The sequence below is a fragment of the Acomys minous genome (assembly GCF_964271855.1).
Source record: "Acomys minous genome assembly, chromosome: 12".
Classification (NCBI taxonomy): domain Eukaryota; kingdom Metazoa; phylum Chordata; class Mammalia; order Rodentia; family Muridae; genus Acomys; species Acomys minous.
Genome location: NC_140493.1, coordinates 15,047,247 through 15,066,013, shown reverse-complemented (window position 1 = coordinate 15,066,013; position 18,767 = coordinate 15,047,247). Strand labels below are relative to the sequence as shown.

General features: G+C 50.0%; 1 protein-coding gene across 2 annotated transcripts in view; it reads left to right on the top strand.

Moving 5' to 3' along the window:
• Nucleotides 1–18,767, top strand: part of TAFA5 (TAFA chemokine like family member 5) — a 199,751-nt gene that overhangs the window by 116,096 nt on the left and 64,888 nt on the right. The window lies entirely within an intron of this gene.

Genomic DNA, 18,767 nt, shown 5'->3' with positions numbered 1-18,767 from the left:
ATCTGCTCACCTATCTGCCCATCCTCCTATTTGCCTACCCACTTATCCATCCATGCGTCCTTCATCCATGCATCCTTCACCCATGCATCCTATACTCACCTATGTTTTCTATGTTCCGTTGATGACAGCTGTTGAGAGCAGTGGTCCCTGAGGTGAGCTATCACACCCACCTGCATGATGGGATGACATCCAAACAAAATGACGATGGCTTTTAGGATTGGAAACTTCGGAAGCCCCACCTACTATTCTGTTCCATGTCTCACTGATCCAGAAATGAGAAGATTCTTGGCTGCAGAGACTGACACCTCACACATGGGATTAAGACCTGTACAGCCACTATGGCTGTGTCCTGTCACTTTGTGTTTTAAAAAATACATAGCACTTGTATTTTTTTTTTACTTTTATTGAATGTTTATGATTTACATGTCATATATCAAAATCCCTCTCCTTCCCCCAGTAAAATAAAACAGACAAACAAAAAATCTTGTCACAGAAGCTGTAATGTATCTCCAGTGTAGCCTTTTGTCCACACATGTTTACTTTCAAATGTTCATGGCTACGAGTCATGGGTCTGGTTGGAGGCCTACACTATTGTTACCGGATCCTCACTGGGACTGCTGTCGGATATCCCGTTGTTGCCGTGTGTCAAGGAGATTCTTAATCTTTGAATCTGCAGGTCTGGCCCCTTCATGTGTTCTAGCAGGTCATACATGGGGTAGATGTTGGGGTGAGGTCGACTCAGAGCCCTGGATCCTTGTCCTCAGGGTTCTTCTGCTCCCATGTCCTCAGGGCAGGGCCAGCTCTCCTGCTCCTGTGTCATCATGGCAGAGCCAGCTGTTATTGTGGCAGGGCCAGCTCTCCCGTGTCCTCAGGGCAGGGCCCACTCTCCCACTCCCATGTCATCATGGCAGAGCCAGCTGTTATCATGGCACGGCCCACTCTCCTGCTCCCCTGTACTTAGGACAGGGCCGAGCACTTGCATTTTTTGTTTTGTTTCACTGGGGGGATTATTTGATTATCTTGAGTGATTGAAGGTGGGGGAATCCAACAGTGGCCATATACATACTGAAGAGTAAGACAAATTTGTAGTTACTTAGTCTAAGAACCTGGAAGCCTCAGAGAACACATGATATAGCTTCTAAGCCTGAAAAGCTTCACCCTCCCTGGAGTGTGAAGTTGCTGAGTGTTCGCCCATGCCCGAGAGTGAATAAGCCAGGGTCTGATGTCCATAGCCAATGGTGACACTTGCAGGCCCTTGGCTGTCCCTTCCCTGGTTTCCACTCTTATTTTTCCCATATCCCCAGTCTATTGGACAGTCTCTCTACCAGCTGTTGATTCACATGCTAGCAGTCCCCGAGAATGTCCTCCCAGACCCATCAGGAACACGGCTTGCTAATGTCTAATCAAGTGGGCATTTGAGAGTAAACGTCATAGAACTCTTGTTAAAGAAAAACCAGTGGTGGCACTGATCATGACTTTGCAACATGAAAGGCGGGCCTTACCCTAATATAGTGACCAGTGGGGCTTACAGGATGAGAAAGTATCTGGACACTGAGAGGACCCTGGGTGGCTATCTGGTGGCTGAAGAAGGTCTTTGATGGACGTCAAGGATATGGGGAGCATGCACGAAATGGGTGTATTCAGCCAGTGTCTGTTGCTAACCTGAGGATGGGTATGTAAGCAAAAGGGGCTTATTCACCCCACATTCTTAGAGACTGACAATACAAAGATCGGTGACATCTGGTGAGCCTCGTGCCATTGCATCACAGTGGAAGCACATGCAATAGATCTTATAATGACGCCTAGAGTCAGAAAGGGATCGGAGGCCTGGTCTACTTCCTCTACATCAACTCACTTTCATGTGCAGCAACTGGAGTTTGATGAGAACTGCCTTAGTCCCGTTCGAGGGTACTTCCCCATGACCGACCCCTCCCCATGAAGGACATCCATTTTAAAACAACCACATTGGGAACCACTTCCCAACCCATGACCACTTGTAGATCAGAGCACACCCATCCCGGAGCAGTGGCTCAGTAGGGTGCTGTGCTGACACTGGACTGGGCATGCTGAGCCTGAAGCCTTGCTAAGAAAGTTCCGGGAGCCTACTGAGAGCTTGATGCTGAGGCTGAGGCTGTGGCTGTGGCCATGGCTTCATCATGGCTGTGGCTATCTAGAGCAGTGATTCTCAGCCTTCCTAATGCTGCGACCCTTTAATACAGTTCCTCATGTTGTGGTGACCCCTAACCATGAAGCCGTTTCATCGCTACCTCATAACTGTAATCTTGCTTTTGTTATGGGTCGCAATGTACATCTCAGATATGCAGGGTATTTGATATGCAACCCCTGTGAAAAGGGGTCTCGAGACCCATAGGTTGAGAACCACTGGCCTGGAGGGATAGTTCATCCATAGGACACTTTTGGAAGCAGACAAGAAAAGTTGGATAGATAGCACTGTTGGATCCATCCTGTGACCTGCCTAGCTGAGATGTATAGGTTCTCGGCTGATATGTCTTAAGCTGGGCAGTGGACAATTGTCTGTGCTGGAGTTTAGCTGCCTTACTGCCATCCTAGCAGCAGGTACCTTTGAGTGCCTCTGCACACTCTCCGCTCCATTCTTTGCCGTGCTCATTAACAGAAGGTCTCATCTCCAGACTGCTCTCCCAGTGCCTCCCTAATTACCCCAGCAGAAGGTGAGCCCAGCTCCATGGAGACACGTTCCGGAAGTTATGCGGAGTGGCCAAGGTGAGCTCAGACTGCAGCTGTCACCTTTGACCTTGAAGAAGCTCAGGTAGTACAGGAAAGGTTTCTTGTTTTTATTTATTAATGTGTGCGTGTATGTGTGTGTGTGTGTGTATGTATGTATGTATGTATGTATGTATGTATGTATGTATGTATGTATTTTACAGAGCCTCATCCACTTCCTGGCAGCCTGTTGCCTAGACCCCCAAAGTCTGCTATAAGCTAGTCATGGGCAGCAACCCACCGGATGTGGGTATGACTGGCTGTGCCTTTTGAGCGGTGATGTCTCAGCCAGGACTCCTAGGGCACAGGAGAAGGGAAATGGGCCGTTTGTTGCTAAGCACATGGCTGATGTGAAATTCTCAGGGCTCAGCGTATTTCCTGGAAAGCCAGAGACAGGTGTGAAGAAGGAATAGGCCAGCGGGCCCGTGCACGCCCCATTTAACCACATCGGATCCTGGCGCAGGCCCCACAAGGCATCCGCTGAGCTCCCCAGCATGTGCGCCACGGAGGCCATCTTCCTTCATGTCTTCGTGGATTTTTCCAATAGAGCTTATTCTTTCTTTGGAAAAGTTTGAGATTTATAGAGAGATTGTGGAAGTAGTTCAAAAAGCCCCAATGGGCCTCACACTGATTCCCTGGCCAGTAGTCAGCAGTGTGATACCCTGACCTTCGGGTGGCACATTTGTTACCTTGGAAGCAACAGCAGAGTGCCGTAACTTTCTAAGTTCGGAGTTCTCGTTCTTGTGGGTTCTGGCGTGCTTGTGGGTTTGGATCCCACTGAGATCACTACACAGCCTTTCCCCCACCCTGTCCTCTTGGCTCCCGGAAACTGTGAGCCTCCAAGACATCCTGTAGGCCGTGACCTTGACAATGAATTGTGAGGTATACTGATCAGAGCTTTGATAAAGTCTCCCCCTCGTTAGTCCACATCTAGAGTTCTCCCCCGCAGTTGGACTGGGGTGTCAGGGTTTTGACAGGAAGATGGTTGTCCCCATATTTGGTCAGTTTCCGTTGTCAGAATGAGTGATTTGGCTCGACTCCAGGCATGAGACCCTGTTTGCCAGGCTTCTCCACCCCAGGGAGTTGCTCTTTCCTATTTCCACAGTATGCTCTGTGTGGGGGATGTCATCACATACAGTGACAGGGGCGGTGATGCCAGGCTGGTGGGGCTGGGTGTCCACAGAGAATGTGGATTTCTACGTAGAAGGCATTATCCCGTCCCTGCGTTGATTGGTTCACTTATGGAGAGAAGTGTGGCATCGTGCATCTCAGATATCTAAGCTGTAAATCTGTGTGCTGTTTCCTTCCTTAGCTTTGGCTGTTGCAGCTCCTGGGTCCCTTGACACATTTCACCTGCTCGGTCTCCTGAACACCCCTTGACTTTGGGGATAACCAGGTCTCTAGGCTTCTCTTCCACATGTCCTGTCCTCATCCTACACACAAGGTTCGGGTTCCTTCTTTGTAAAGTGGCCCTGAAACCAGTGGCTTGGGATCCCTATGGCTGGTGGAGCGTCTTTGCCTCGCTGCCCTCTCAGCTGCCACAAGAAGGGGTCCATATGTATACGTGTGTGTGTGTGTGTGTGTGTGTGTGTGTGTGTGTGTGTGTGTGTGTGTGCAACTGCCTGTGTCCATATCGTGCTTACACTGCCCACTCTGATTCTAACCTGTCACCACCAGGACAATCTTGTCCCTTCTTGCCTATCTGCAACCTCCCACTCCTGTGCAGAAGGCTGCCTCCCACCGCTGCCTTTCGTGTATCCAACTGTGTCTTCAAGTATGCACACACAGGGGTGTCAGACCCATAGTGCGTCCCCATGGAAACAGCTTGGGGCAAGCTCTCAGTTTGCCCTCAGTCCCGCAGGCTCTTCTGGCTTCCACGGTTTCCTGCTTCATCATGGAGGCAGCTCTGTGCACCACTTGAGTCCTACTGTCCTCCTCAGCTGACTAAGTGATGCAGTCTGGCCACATCCACAGTGCTGGGCATCCCCATCGCAGTGCTATGCCAGAGTCTTACAGTCAGGCCCCATCCACCTTGCATTCCACTTCTTCCATCCTTCTGTCCTCCAAGCCTATGAGAACCACTCATTGTTTGGCCTTTTCTGCGGTTGTGTCCTATGAGGAATGTCATATGGTAGACTCCTGTGGTCTGTGGTTTTTCTCCACTGGCCAGCCTCACTCCTGGCTCCCCTTTGCCCTCTTGTGGGTCTACAGCTCTGCCCCTTTTACTATTAAACAGTGTTCCTCAGGAGGACTAAGCCTCAGGGTTTTTTGTTTTTGTTTTTGTTTTTTTATGCGCCCTGCCTGAGATCCTTCACCATGGTTCCACTGTGGAAAATTATGGGTAAATCTGCTCTAAGTATTTATATGCAGTATGGTGTGTGTGTGTGGAGGGGGTATGTGTGTATGTGTGTGTGTGTGTGTGTGTGTGTGTGTGTGTGTGTGTGTGTGTGTTTGTATGTATGTGTGTGTGCATTCAGAACTTTCCACATCAATTGGCTAAGTCCCTAGGGGCGTGGTCTTGTCTGGTAGGAGAGTCTCGCTTTGGCAAAGCTGACAACCTTCTTCCAAGCGGCTGCTCCATTCCGTGTTCCCAGCAGCTGCGGCCGAGGACTCCTTTGCTCCACGCTCTGGCTGGCGTTTGGTATTTGGGGAGGACTTGGAATTTTTCCATTTTCATCAGTCTGTGGTGGTTTGATGTTTCCTGGTGGCTTGTTTGCCACTTGGGGCGAGGTGTCTGTTGCAGTCTTTGTCTGCTGTCTTTGATCTGTCTCTCACCCTGGCATTTGAAAGATTTTTCTCGGTCTGTCTTGGACACACGTCATCATCAGCTTCGTGGCTTGTAGATATCATCCCCCTGTCTCAGCTGGTCTTTTCATTCCTCCTTACAGCATCTTTGCCGAGCAGATGTTTCCGTGTTAGCAAAGTCTAATTTGTCACATTTTCTTCTTTCAAGGATTTTGAATTTGGTGTTTTATCTAGAAACTTGTCACCAAATCCAATCTTGCATAGATTCTTTTTCTCTCCTGTGTTACTTCTAGATGTTTCACGTTAATGTGTTTTATATTTAGGTTTCTTACGCCTTTTGAATTATACTCTGTGAAAAGTATAAGGCATGTGTCTAGATTCGATGTTTTTTCTTTTTATATTTTTCTGTCACCGGGCTCATAGCTGCATGAGCCTGTGCTTGACACCCCTATTTCTCATGGTGGGAAGACCTTTTCCGAGGGGACTCTGGAGTTTGTCACTGTGAGCAGAACAGTCTGATTTCCCTTCCTGGGCGATTGGGGCTGCAGATCCCCCTTCATTTAATCTGCAGGACACACGTGGCCTGGAAGACCGGGTTTTCCACCAGCTAAGCATCCGTGCTGCTAGGAATATCTGAAGAAAGTTCAGCAAGGAGTCTGATAGAGCTTCTGTTCTCCTGAACCATCCAGGCCTCCTGTTTGTGGCCTCCCCAGAGGGTTTACAGCAGGTGTGATGCCCTGAAGGCAGTTTCTCAGCTGCTGGCCCCTGACTGCTTGTGCTGAGCAGATGTTGGCTCCAGGTACAGAAGCAGCCTCACCCACAGAAAAAATATGTGTCCAGGTGGGCAGGCACACCAGATAGGGGATACAGGCTGGACATGTACCCTGCAGGGCTACTGGTGGTTTTCCTGAAAACTCTTGTTTCAACCTTGAACATGACACGCTCCCATCATGGTGCTGAGAATAGGAGGCAGAGGGCAGACAGAGCAGCACTGAGACGGGGTAGGAGCAGAAGTGAAACTTTTCTGTGACCTGGGGACCCCAAGGCTACCCTCTACCCCCTTCACTCTGTGCTTATCCAGTATGGGGTGACATGAGGCACACTGAGCTGACTAGGATTCCACAAGCGTCCCTGCTGCTTAACACAGAGGCCATAGCAGGCAATAGGAGGAGAAGACAGGTGACTGGGTGCTGATGCAGACTCTTGGCCATAACAAGCCTGGGTGCCTGGGCCCCAGAGTCCCAGCTGGTACCTATGCCACAGGCTCCCAGGTGGATGGGCTTGCCTACATCCTTCCACTGCATTATAGGGAAACTGAGGCTTCAGTATGGTAGGTGCCTTAGCAACAGTGGGAGATGTGATGCTGGCCAAGCTAAAGTTGGCTGTCCTTGCAGGCTGTACTGGCAGGGGAGGGAGGGCAGTGAATGACAGACAAGCGCCACTGGGTCTGTCCTGAAGGCCTCTGAGGGGTCCTCAGGATCAAGGTCCACTTGAGAAGTGACCCTCAGTACAGAGGAGACTGATGTGAGAGCAGTAGGTGTATGCTATTGTGTTAGTTTCTACAGTGGTCTTGGCAAGACTCCTCGTGACATGGGGACACCCAGGCAACTGGGATGCCAGCAGTCTGTCATAGCATGCCTTCACATACCAGCTATAGGTCCTGCAGAGGTCTGGATCATCATCTCCCTCCAGAGAGTGGCCCTTGACCTTTCCTCTTCTGGGATCCTGGGCCCTGCGCAATCTGCCTCAGACCAACTGTGCCCTGAGCAGTCACCTGCTTCACCTACTGCCTGTGTGTGCTTATGGAGTGCCAATGGTGAAAGCAGAAAGCCACAGCCCCTTCCACTGCCCAACAGCCAGAAAGTGGCATTGGATGAAGTGTCCCTAGCTGGCCTATCAAGCGTATTGAACAGGAGGAGAGGAGCCCCAATCCTTTCCAGGAGCCAGAACCAGAGATTGGAATGGTGGCAGGCATTTCTAGCTCACCAGCCGGGCATTGCTTTCTCAGACAGATAGCCAGTGCTAGAAACAGCCTCACCATGGCTGGCATCCTTGGGAACTGTCAGACACATTAGTGGTTTTGCCAAGTGTTCTGTGTGCTCTGTGTGTGCAGGGCTGAGGGCTCTAAGTTAGCTAGACAGAGGCAGCTAGCTCTGCAGCACCTGGGCTAGGAGGAGGTGAAGATACTGTTACCAAGGAGCCCCTGTCTGGTGGAGCAGGTAGTGCCCTCCTCTGATCGCCAAGTGGCCCTAAGCAGCAAACCATGGAGGGTTTGAAGAAAGCTTGCAGTTGTGTCTGCAGAGATGGCTCCATGGTTAAAGTGCACTTGATATTCTTTCAGGGAACCAAGTTTTGATTGCTAGCGTCTACATGGTAGCTCAAAACAGTCCGTAACTCCAGTTTTAGGGGAGTCAATTCCCTCCTCTGACCTCCACTGGCAACCTACATGCAAGTGGTATACAGACATACATGCGTGCAAAACCCTCAAATCTTAAACAAACAAACAAACAAACCAAAAAGAAAAGAAAAGAAAACTCAGCTACAAGGAAAAGTGGAAAGGCCTTTCTTAGGAACAGGACTTTTCTAAAATGTCCCTATCCCACTTACAAGTGTATGGTGCTAGAAAACACAAGGCCATGGACAATAATAGCTGTAAGCATCGTCAAGCTCAAAAGGGCAGACTGACGTAGACCACCTGCCCTGACCGTCCCACTGTGCAGAGTCATCTGCATCTCTCCCCTTGCCCCACTCTGTGTCCTCCAGCTCATGTCCTTGCCCACAGTTGGTCCTTTTTATTACCTCTGGAAACATACAGCTTCCTGGGCCTTGGCCCTGGGTACTGCCTGTTGTGTTAAACATATTTCACTTGAGCAGCCCTGCTGTCCAGAAATGTTTGAAAGACAAAAGAAAGTTTTTACTGAAGGTCGAAATGATTTTACTGAGCATTGGTTTGATTGCTCACTCCATTCCATGCAACTGTGTAGAGCTGACACATTCATGTTGTGGGGACACATTGGCCTCATGACTCCACTTTGGCCTTTTCTGCCACTTGGCCTTGTCTGGCATCTCTTTGTCCTGTGGTCACTGGGGGGGCTGCCCAGGTAGAACACCTTGAATGTGGAAGAGGAGGATCCCAGTTTCCATCCCTTTCTATACCCACAAGACCTGTGACCCTCCTCTCCTGGCAGAGGTATGCTGGGCCCTGGGGAGATGGGATCCGAGCTTTGGCTTCTGCTTAAAGCTCTTGTTCCTCTCTGGCTTGTGAGAATGTCAGGGTATTTGAGAAACCAGGAATCCCTGTGCACCATGGATAGAAGGTGTCTGGAAGACAACCATACCCACAGTCCACTTCACTTGGGGTGGGGTATAGCGTGGGGACAGGGCAGTCTATGTGAATAGCTATATTTCCTAAAGAAGCAACTTGGGTTGCAGGATGCACTTGACACTTTTTAGCCGGAGGAGTGTTTGTGGGTGGCTCTGTACTTTTTACCCAATATCACTGTCCATGGCTTGGGCTGTCTAGCACCATACACTTGCAAGTGGGATAAGGACATTCTAGGAAAGTCCTGTTATCGTGGCATTAAGACCAAGGAAGTGGCCCGGCTATCTCAGGTCAGATGACTGTGCCTTCCTGGACTCCGGTCCCTACTGGCCTACCATGGAATGCTCACAGTTAGCCTGCAGCCTGTCTTTTATTGACCTTGGCGAAGTCGTAAACTGAGGCATAATTGCTGTGTTTATGATGTTGTAGCAACAGCTTTCCAAGACCATCTCAGGACCAGTCTTGGGACCTGTGCTGGACCTGCCAAGGCAGGCAGCAGCGCCTCATTAATATACACATTAAGGGGATAATTGAATGGAGGCCAGCTGGCCAGGCGCTTCCCTGTGGACCTCTGAACATTGGAGCAGCCTCAGTGTGTAGAAAGCAGGAGACAGCAAGTGTGTCCCTGTCCCCTCTACTGCCCTCCACCAGAGCCTGAGTGATACTACAAAAGTGGGCTGTTGGGCACCCACAACACATCCTAGGCCCACAGTGCTAAGAGAAACAGGGAGTTTCGGTTGCCTGTGTGGGTGGCAACTTGGGGTGTATTTTGTTTTCCTCCAGCTAGGCCATAGGGACAAGCTTGAGAGGACGCCCTACGCTACATGCTTTGACTCTGATAATTAAGTCAAGAGAATGGCCTGCCTGCTGAGGTGTGGGCAGCACATGAGGTGGTACACAACACTCCCTAATGCCTAGAGAAAGAGACAGCAGGAACAGCAGAAGACACATGAGTCCCCAGTCTATGGTTTGAGATACAGGTGATGCTCACTCTTGAAGGATCTGTTCCCGATGCTCAACTCTGTCCTCCCACAGGGACCAGCTCATAGACCAGGTGAGAATTCAGTCTGTCACTCAGACCAAGCAGTCTCAATGGCCTGTAGTGCTAAGATGCTAAGGGTGAGTGGCGGGATGACTAGGTACCTGCTGTGAGTTGTAGGGAGCTCACCAACCCCCAGAGGCTTGATGCCCCACTTGGAAACTCATGTCCTCCGATGTATTCCTAATAGCAGCCTCATCCATGTTAAGTGCTTTGTTTGGGTCCAGCCTGGACATGCAACATTATATTTTTGAGGAACCCTGATGGCAGATTCCTGTGGGAGAAAAGGAGGCCTCTGAGCAGCAGGTTCTTCTGGGAGCCCTGAGGGGAGGTCTCTACTGCATTGTAGAGCACCGTCCTCAGCATACAGCCATCACATTGGTCAGAATAGTGTGACCGCTTGACGGACCCCTGAGATGGGCTTGTGGCTGTTGATAGTCGTTCATAAGAATTTGGAAAGCCAACAGACTTTCATCTGAGATTCTTGCTGGTCTCTCTTGCGCCTCTTGGAAAGTTAGTTAGATGTAATTCTGCCCTAGTTGCACTTGGCCCTGTAGTCTTGGTAGGTTCTAAAGTACAGACTGGGGTCAGGGGGTTAACTAAAGGGACCGCAGCCTGCCACTGTACTTGTCATCACTCTGATGGCATTGAGGACGTTGCTATGTCTCTGTGCAGGCTCTATGTCTGCTGAGCTTTCTCCTGGTGACATCTACAGTGTGGCCCTGGGGGAGCAATGGCAGGGCAGTGTCAGGGAAGCTGGTGGAAGGAAACTAACTGTGGATACTTGACATGGGTTCTGGGAGGGTCCAAACAGCCCAGCCTCTCACCATACTCCTATCCACTGTTTCTTCTTCCTTCCATCTGCTGAAGTTCAAGAAGTTAAGGGACGGGGGATAAAGAAGCTGCTTTGAAAGTGTTGGCCTTGGCTGTGGGTGCTTCCCACCCATAAACATTCTCACCCGTGCTTATATTCAGTCAGTGGTGCTGCATGCTTCCTGGTCACTGGGCTCATCTTGTCTGCTGGTGACAAAGCTGTGCCTTTCCTTGCCCTCTGTAGGAGTCTGACCCCTGACTGTGGGGTGGCACCCCAAATCTTTCCAGAGAGGGACAGGGCCTGTGGTCTACTGATCCAACCCCTGCCATCTCCTGCTCCAGCTAGGTGCGTAGCAGACCAGCATGGCCAGTCTTGCTCTGTTTTTTTTTTTTTTTTAATCTCCCCCTCACACTTCTCATGCAGGGCTAATCCTCAGCTGGTCTGCAGAGCTGGCCTCTGATCTGTGGCGCTCACTTAATTGACTCAGTAGCAGGTTGGAGTGAGAGCGAGAATTTGATACTGGGATTTAATTGAGGCCTGATTTCGTTCCATCTCAAACACCGAGATGGATTCTCCATCGGATCTTAAGAACTTTTTTTTTTCCCGCTGTACTTTTTAATCTTCGTACTGTGTGTCTATAGAATCGGGGATAAAAAACTAAACATTAGTAGCCTCATTTGTGAGCCCTGTGCAGGGCTGGCTGATGGTTTAGTTGTCTTCAGTTTTATGTTGAAGTCTGATGCAGGGTAGGGAGATGAAGACATCTTACGTAGTGTCTGGTGTCAGCGCCATCTCCCATGAGTGGCAGGGCCCTGGCCACTTCCAAACTTTAACTACCACCAGGCTTACATAGAGTCCCGAGTTGGCTGGGTATCAGGCCTGCCTGATGGGTCAGGGATGCAGGGGTTTAGCTGGCGCCCAGCACAGCAGAAGTTATCACACCTTCCAGGAGTGACAGGAAAGGGAAGGCTCTGTCTGAGATCTTCTGGTCCATGACAAGGGATAAAGGGGGGCACAAGCAGGGCCTCTGGGCCTGTCTAGATCCTCAACCCTGCAATATGAGCAATGGCCATGTTAGGGAAATCAGATTAATAGCCCTTTGTGTTATTTTGAGCAGATTAACTCCTCACCATTTCAGCACCAGCCCAGGGCTGAGCCTGTCCTGTAGACTATGGAGCAGTGTGTGTGGAGGGGGGTGGGGGGTTGGTGAGCAAAGCATGTGAGAGTTAAAGCCCAAAATAGCAGCTCACTTCTGGTGCAGGGTAGGAAGATGGAGACAACTTACGTAGTACCTGGCCTCGGCACCATCTCCCACGTGTGGCAGGGCAGTTCATGGGAACTGACACAGAGCAGTGACATAGGCCAAAGGAAAAGGATGGGTGTGGAGGCTCCTCTGATGGGGCACCACCCTCATGTCACCAAATCTGGAGTTTGGTCATGACTGTGTACAAGCAGTCTCTGCACACATGCCCTCACTTGGACTAGGTGACCAATTTTTCTTCGATCACACGATTTATTTCTAATATTTTCAAAATCTCAGGTCTTCCCCGTTGCAGCCTCCTGGTGTCCCTGTCCTGGTAACTAACTGGTGAGATGGAATGAAAGAAAAGCTATCCAAGACATACGGCTATTTAGGAACCACGAGAAATGCTGTCTCTGGGCGTGTTCCCTGTGTGTAAACTCATCATGATACCCCTCAGCAGCACATTCTAGAAGGATGCCGCAAAGCACGCACAAGATGCCCAGGCGTGACCTTCTTCAGTGGTCTCCTTTGGCTTCTGAGAGATTAGCAGGTCATGACAGATTTAGAAAGCCTGGAGCTCAGCCGCTACTCTTCTCCCCTAGTCCTAAGTATGATGCTCTGCAGTGTTTGGGGCTGACATTATCTTCTAACTAGCCTGTCCTTACTCCCAGAACCAGTTCTGTCTCAGTCCAAAGAACCACTAAGCACTTGCTCCTCATTGTAAATGATGTGGGTGCCTGAATGCATTAATGGAAGTTTGCTTCCCTGTAACCGGAAACTGTCACCTCCTCCCAGGGCTCCTGGGGGCCCAGCAGGCTCATTGTACATCCTTAGCCCTGCCAGCCTGGGCCAAGGACACTCTTGATGAATCTGCAGGTCCACCCTTTGAGTCATATGGCCACAAACTCTCTCTTGTCACAGATGAAGAATATATGTAAAATGAAGTTTGGTACTTGAACCACCTGTGAGGCTCAATGGTGCTGTCTATACATTTTGAGGTAGATCTGAGCTGGGGCCAGGAGCCGTGCCCAGCATGCTGTGGGGCAAGGACCAGAGGCCTCTGTCACTCAGCCAAATTGTGAGCCGTGGGCTGACATAGGAACTGCCAAACGGTCATGTGTGTCCTTCTCACCTTACTGTGTCTCTCCTTACTGATCTTACTCAATGATGCTGAATCCCCTGGCCAGATAAAGCCACCTAACCAAGGCTCTAGGGTCTTTCTGGCCTCCTGACTCTACCTTGTTTTTATTCTAATCCAAACACGGAGCTGACATTTATGACTGTTAAATGCCACCCTCTCGGTCTGTACCTGTCAAAGTCACTTTTGAATCTTTATTCCGACATCCGTCATATTATACATCCTCTCAGATGTGGATCACAACCCTGTTGGACTAAACAGCTCGTTGGTGTCTACGCCCCAGGTAGAGGGGCGCGCATGATAGAACCTGGGACCTTGGCTTCCTGCACACCTGCTCTGGAAACCTTATATACCAGCTCTTCAGGGCTAGCCTTGTCACACTAACAGGAGCCAATGACCTTGGCTGTGTCCACATGAAATCTTGCGTAGGTTTTGGATGCTGTCCTGCTTTCCCCACCCAGCATTCGGGACAGGGTTGGTAATATTTGCCTTTAGGACACTCTGTTCTCTTAATTGATCTGGCCCTAACCTGCTGGTCTGAGGGATGGCTGGACATTTTAATGGGACCTGTCCTGTGCTGTGTTCTCCAGTCTGTTGTTCCCTGGACCTGGCTGTGTCCTCTGAACAGATTGCAGCTCTCTCAGAAAACAGGAAATGACTGTCGTGGTTGAACACTAATGGGTGTGTGACCTTCACTGTTTCCTGCCTGGGACCATCCGGGTGCTAGAGACCTGGGAGATCAGAAGTATTCCACTATGGCCTTTACCTTGTTGCAGCATTGGTACCATTCCTGTGTGTGACGTGACCTGAGAGAAGTTATTTCCTCAGGACCTAGAAATACAAGAAAGAGGAGGAGGACAAGGTGGAACTGCTTTGGATACCCAGAGAGAGTGTAGCCATCGACTCCCCTAGACCAGCGTCACCACTGAGCCCCAGTCAGTGTTGGCCCTAACTTCTTTCTAATCCCAGTCTATGGTGCGGAGCACAAGATCCAGATCGCTGCCCGTGTGGTGCGGGACCAGTGCTGGGATCCCAGCATATCGAGGGCACCATGTTCTGACAGGCTGCTATAAAGTGGCAATCTTGCCTGAGGGAGTCCCAGGATTTCCTGGTGATTCGTTTGTCACCAGCACCCAGTGAAGCTGAGAACATTTGTGTTTATCATACAACTGTGCCAAGCCTTAATCCCAGTGCTGAGCTGGCAGGCCGAACTGACATCTGAGCAGGCATTGAGGTATACACCAGTGCCCGTTATCCCCACATGATGTCCAAGGGCATGAATGGGCTATGGCCCATGGCCTAGCTCTGCAGAAACCCCGTGCACCTAGGTACTGAAAGTTCAACTCACTTCACAGTCAAGTTTGCTTGTCTCTCTGGCTAACAAGGACACACCCCTACATGCGGTTTCCCTAAGACACTGAGCCCCCTTCTTGGTGCTCAGGGACCACACAGGGCAAACAGGACAGGCTGAGCCCAAGTGGAAGAACGCCTTTGCCCAACGTGTTTTCTTAAAGAGACAACCGGGACTCTGAGTGTATGCAGGCAGGCCCTGCCCCTGATGCAAAGGTCTCAGGTCTGTGGGTTCTTAACTTGGTTCTATAAATCGCAGCTGCTCTAATCCCAGGTTCTCCACCTACGCACTCTGTCGGCACAAGGTGGGGATCTTTCGGAGACAGCACAGACAGAGAGAAGTAGCATCAGTATGGGATTGAGAGGCTGTCCATCTGCGAAACCCTGGAGTATTGATAGCACCCTGGAGTTCCCCTGCACGACTCTGTGAATGGTTGGTGGTGGTATTGTACGGACAGTCACAGTCTTAGAGCTGTGGAAGGCCATGTCACCTATCTGGAAAGGTGACTTCAGAACATGTTAAGTGAGATCAGCTTGTAATGGAAGGACAGTTTAGTGCACCTGAGTGCAATAGATCCTGGTAAGGTCCTGGGATTGGATTTATCCTTGTGGGGCGGGGGGGGACAGCTCGATGATTTCTGGTCATGTGACACATGTGTAATTATGCTGCATATTTATTTTTTATAATTTTTTAAAATTTATTTTTAATTTATATATTCACTTTACATCCCAATGGTAGCCCCCTCCCTCTTCTTTCTCTTCCCCCCATCACCTCTCCCCTTGTCCTCAGAAAAAGGGAGCCCCCCCCCAGCACCAACTCACCCCAGCACAACAAGTCACATCAGGAATGAGTGCCTCCTCGTCCACCAAGGCCAGGCAACGCAGCCTTGTTAGGGGGAAGTGATTGAAAAGCAGGCAGCAGAGTCCATGTCACAGGCAGCAACTGCTCAGCTTGCTAGGGGACCCACGTGAAGATTAAGCTGCCCATTGGTTACATATCATTGCATCTTCCTTTAGTGACAGCACCTCACAGTTTTGTTGTTCACTGTCCCTCCTGCTCCTACACTTTGCAGACACTGATGTATTTGCATAGCCCCATGGTCATCCCACATGACCTTGCAGAGCCTGCTGGTAGGGAGCTGGGAATGGGGCCCAGGGTGGTGCTGCTGCTGGCCCAGGGCAGACTTTCCCAGTGTCCTGGAGCCACTACAGCTGTAAGATGTCACTGGCTTGGTGGTATCCTCTACCTTGTTGAGACAGCTCTAGACGACTGTCCAGGCCTTGCCCAGAGAAGTCACCTGCTCTAATGTGGCCAGACACTATAAACCTTGACCACAGTGTGCAGGCTAAGTTTGGCAGGGATAGGGAAGTGGCTGGAGCCCGCCTGCAGGCCTTAAATTAGGAACCTGGCGTGGTGACCACGTGGCTGCCTATCTACACACTGCAGTGGCAAGCATAGGAAAGACGCCACTTCATTCTCTTGTGTAGTAGAGCTTGCTCTCTGCTTCTTGCTGATTCGCCCTTCAGCTCCCATAAAGCCCGGTGCTCTGGTTCTGGGATCAGTGCTAGAGATGATTGGTCATTCTGGGTGGTTCCTACTGCCCTACCCACCTACTCACTTGTCTGTGCAGCTGTTTGTTTGTGCCTGCTTCTTAACGACAGTGTGCAATTCAGGGCGTGATTGGGCAGAATGAGTCAAAACCAGTAGTCTGAGGTGGGGGTGGGGGGCTGCTCTAGCCAGGGGCCTCTCATTCTGCTTGAGTAAGCACAGACTTCTGCAGAAGGGGAGGCTCCTAGTCCTCAGGCCTGAGATGCCCCCACTCTTCCTCTGAATATGTGAGCCATTCTCCCAGCACGAGCTTGGCATACCAAGCAGGATCTATCAGCATCCTTCATGGATCTGAGCAGCAGAAGACTGTCACCTTGGACCGCTGCCTTGCCAAAGAGGCCTGGGCTTTTGGACATGCTCCTTCTGTGGCCCTGATCACGTCCAGACAGGACACGTCCCAGGCTCCCAGTGTCCTGGGCATGGCTGGGCTGTTGGAGGTGAGCCACCCTGCCCATATTTCCTGCTAATGTAATACCTGCTCTTACCAGGCTTTGGGTTGGGCTATGGAATCCAAGCAGCAAGGCTGATACAGTGTGGGAGCCCATTGCCTGGAGAAAGGGTGTTTGGGTGACAGTAGCAGAAGGGTCCATGTGGTAAGGAAGGACACTCTGAGTTGAAGGAATTACTGCCGAGAAGCCATTAGAGCTGCCTGCTAATCTGCTTGGAAATCAGATAAACACTCTTTTGTGTGCATGTCCTATTCCCTCTCCAGTGTCTGGCTGTCTGTCTGTCTGTCTGTCTGTCTGTCTGTCTGACCCTGTTCTGTTTCATGCAGACCCATGTAGCACTCACCCAGGTGGGATTCTCACGTTCCACATCTCTGTGATGTGCCCTGTAATCAGGAGACCCTGAGGGTGGGATGCCATGTGCCTTTATGTATCTGGGTACCCACAGAGGGCAGCAAGTAGTAGACACTTACTGTGTGTGCTAAGTCAGTAGTAGTTCCTGAAGACAGTTGAGTGACATATCCTAGGGTTTCTGTGAATGGGTCCCTAACAAGGCTGTGAAGTTGTATGATGGAGGGGCATTGGGCTCACCATGATGCCAGGACGAATGTGGCAGCACCAGCCCGGCTGAGGGATGCCTTCTGCCCTCCTACAAGGTAGCCACTTCTTCATTTTTATGGTTCGATGTGAGCATCATGCTATCTTTATTGGACAGTATTGCTCTTTAGCACTTACTGATACTGGCCATGCAATGACAGTTTAAACTACAGGGGTTTATTTCCCACTTGGATCCCTTCTCCTGAGGTGAGCTTGGGGTCTTGGAGAAACATGTCCCTTCCTTTAGAGTCAATCCCAGGGTCTTGTGTGCGTGTGTGCAGCAGAGCGCACCTGGTGTAGCTGTGTATCCGCACAGAACAATACCTGGAACATGTGTGACTGGGTGTGCCCCTGTGACCGGTGTGTGCATGTGAAAGCGTCCATGTAGCCCGTATGCACTGAGTACAGTTGAATATACCTTGTGTATCTATGTATTTACAATGGAACATATATGAAGCATATATCTACCTGAGTGTGCCCCTAATGTATATGTGTAGTTAGGATTCTGAATTTTGCTTTTTTTTTTAAAAAAAAAAACACAGAGATATTATTAAAATGTGTTTTTGTTTTAATCCCAGGTGTGGGAATATGGGTGGGGCTGCTTCAGAGTGTCCGTAGCAGCTGCCTATGATTTGCCTCATGCTCTAGCAGGGGCATGGTTTTGCCAGCTGCAGATAGTTTCTGCAATTGTGTGAAGTTTGGAATGATGGAAACTTTTCAGAGGGTCTGTAAATGCTAGCACCCTGATGGGAAAGGTGGGTAGTTGTTGGTCATTTAGTGGGCTTGGTTGCAGTTTGTTAATAGTCGTGCTCAAAGAAGAAACAAGAAAGAAAGCAGATTCAAGGATCTCTCTCTCTCTCTCTCTCTCTCTCTCTCTCTCTCTCTCTCTCTCTCTCTCCCCTTCTCCCCTCTATCCTTTCTTCTATTCTGTCTTGTGATAAGGGGGAAGAACAGGGGTAGGGGGAGATAAAAGGTGTGAAAAAGAAGAACCCACAAAGTAGCAAGGACCAGCTACATACATGCATGCTTATATGGGCACATCCGTGTAGGCTGTGTGCTACTGAATGCAGATAAGTACAGCTGTGTGAACCTGGGTGTCTATACGGGCCACCCCTGTGTAGCCAGTGTGCACCTGAATGTATTCATTTGAACCTGTGTGTGCACATGCGCAAATCCATATAATCTATGAGCACCTAGGTGTAGGTTTACATGCGGGAGTGTGTGTGTACCTATGCATGTGTATCAACACAGTACACACAACCCTGCAAGTCTGTGCCCATATGGAGCTTATGGTCTCACTTGAATGCCTCATGTGTATAATTGTATAGTCTTCCCCGTGTCTGCCGGCCAAGATTTTTGGCTTGTAACATCTGTGCTGTGTGTCTCTGTGTGCCTCTTCTGTATGTCCATGTGTATTGATGTGTGCAGGCTTTCAGGAATGTATAACTCGGGTCCCTGGCCATTCTGGTATCTGTTCCTAACTGGGAATGATGGTTCCTCTTTGCAGTATGGTGTCCTATACATGGTTGGCTGCCACATTTTCTGGCACCACAATAGCCCATCCTGAGGGCAGTGTGCTGATACATTGGGAAAGAAGCTGCAGGGTTTGGCTTGATTTGAGGACTCTGTGCACCAGGCAGGGTTTTTTTTTTTCCTGTGAAATTATAGTGTGTGAAGGGAGCCAGCCCTTCCCTCTGTAATTCAGAGATTTCATTTCCGTGT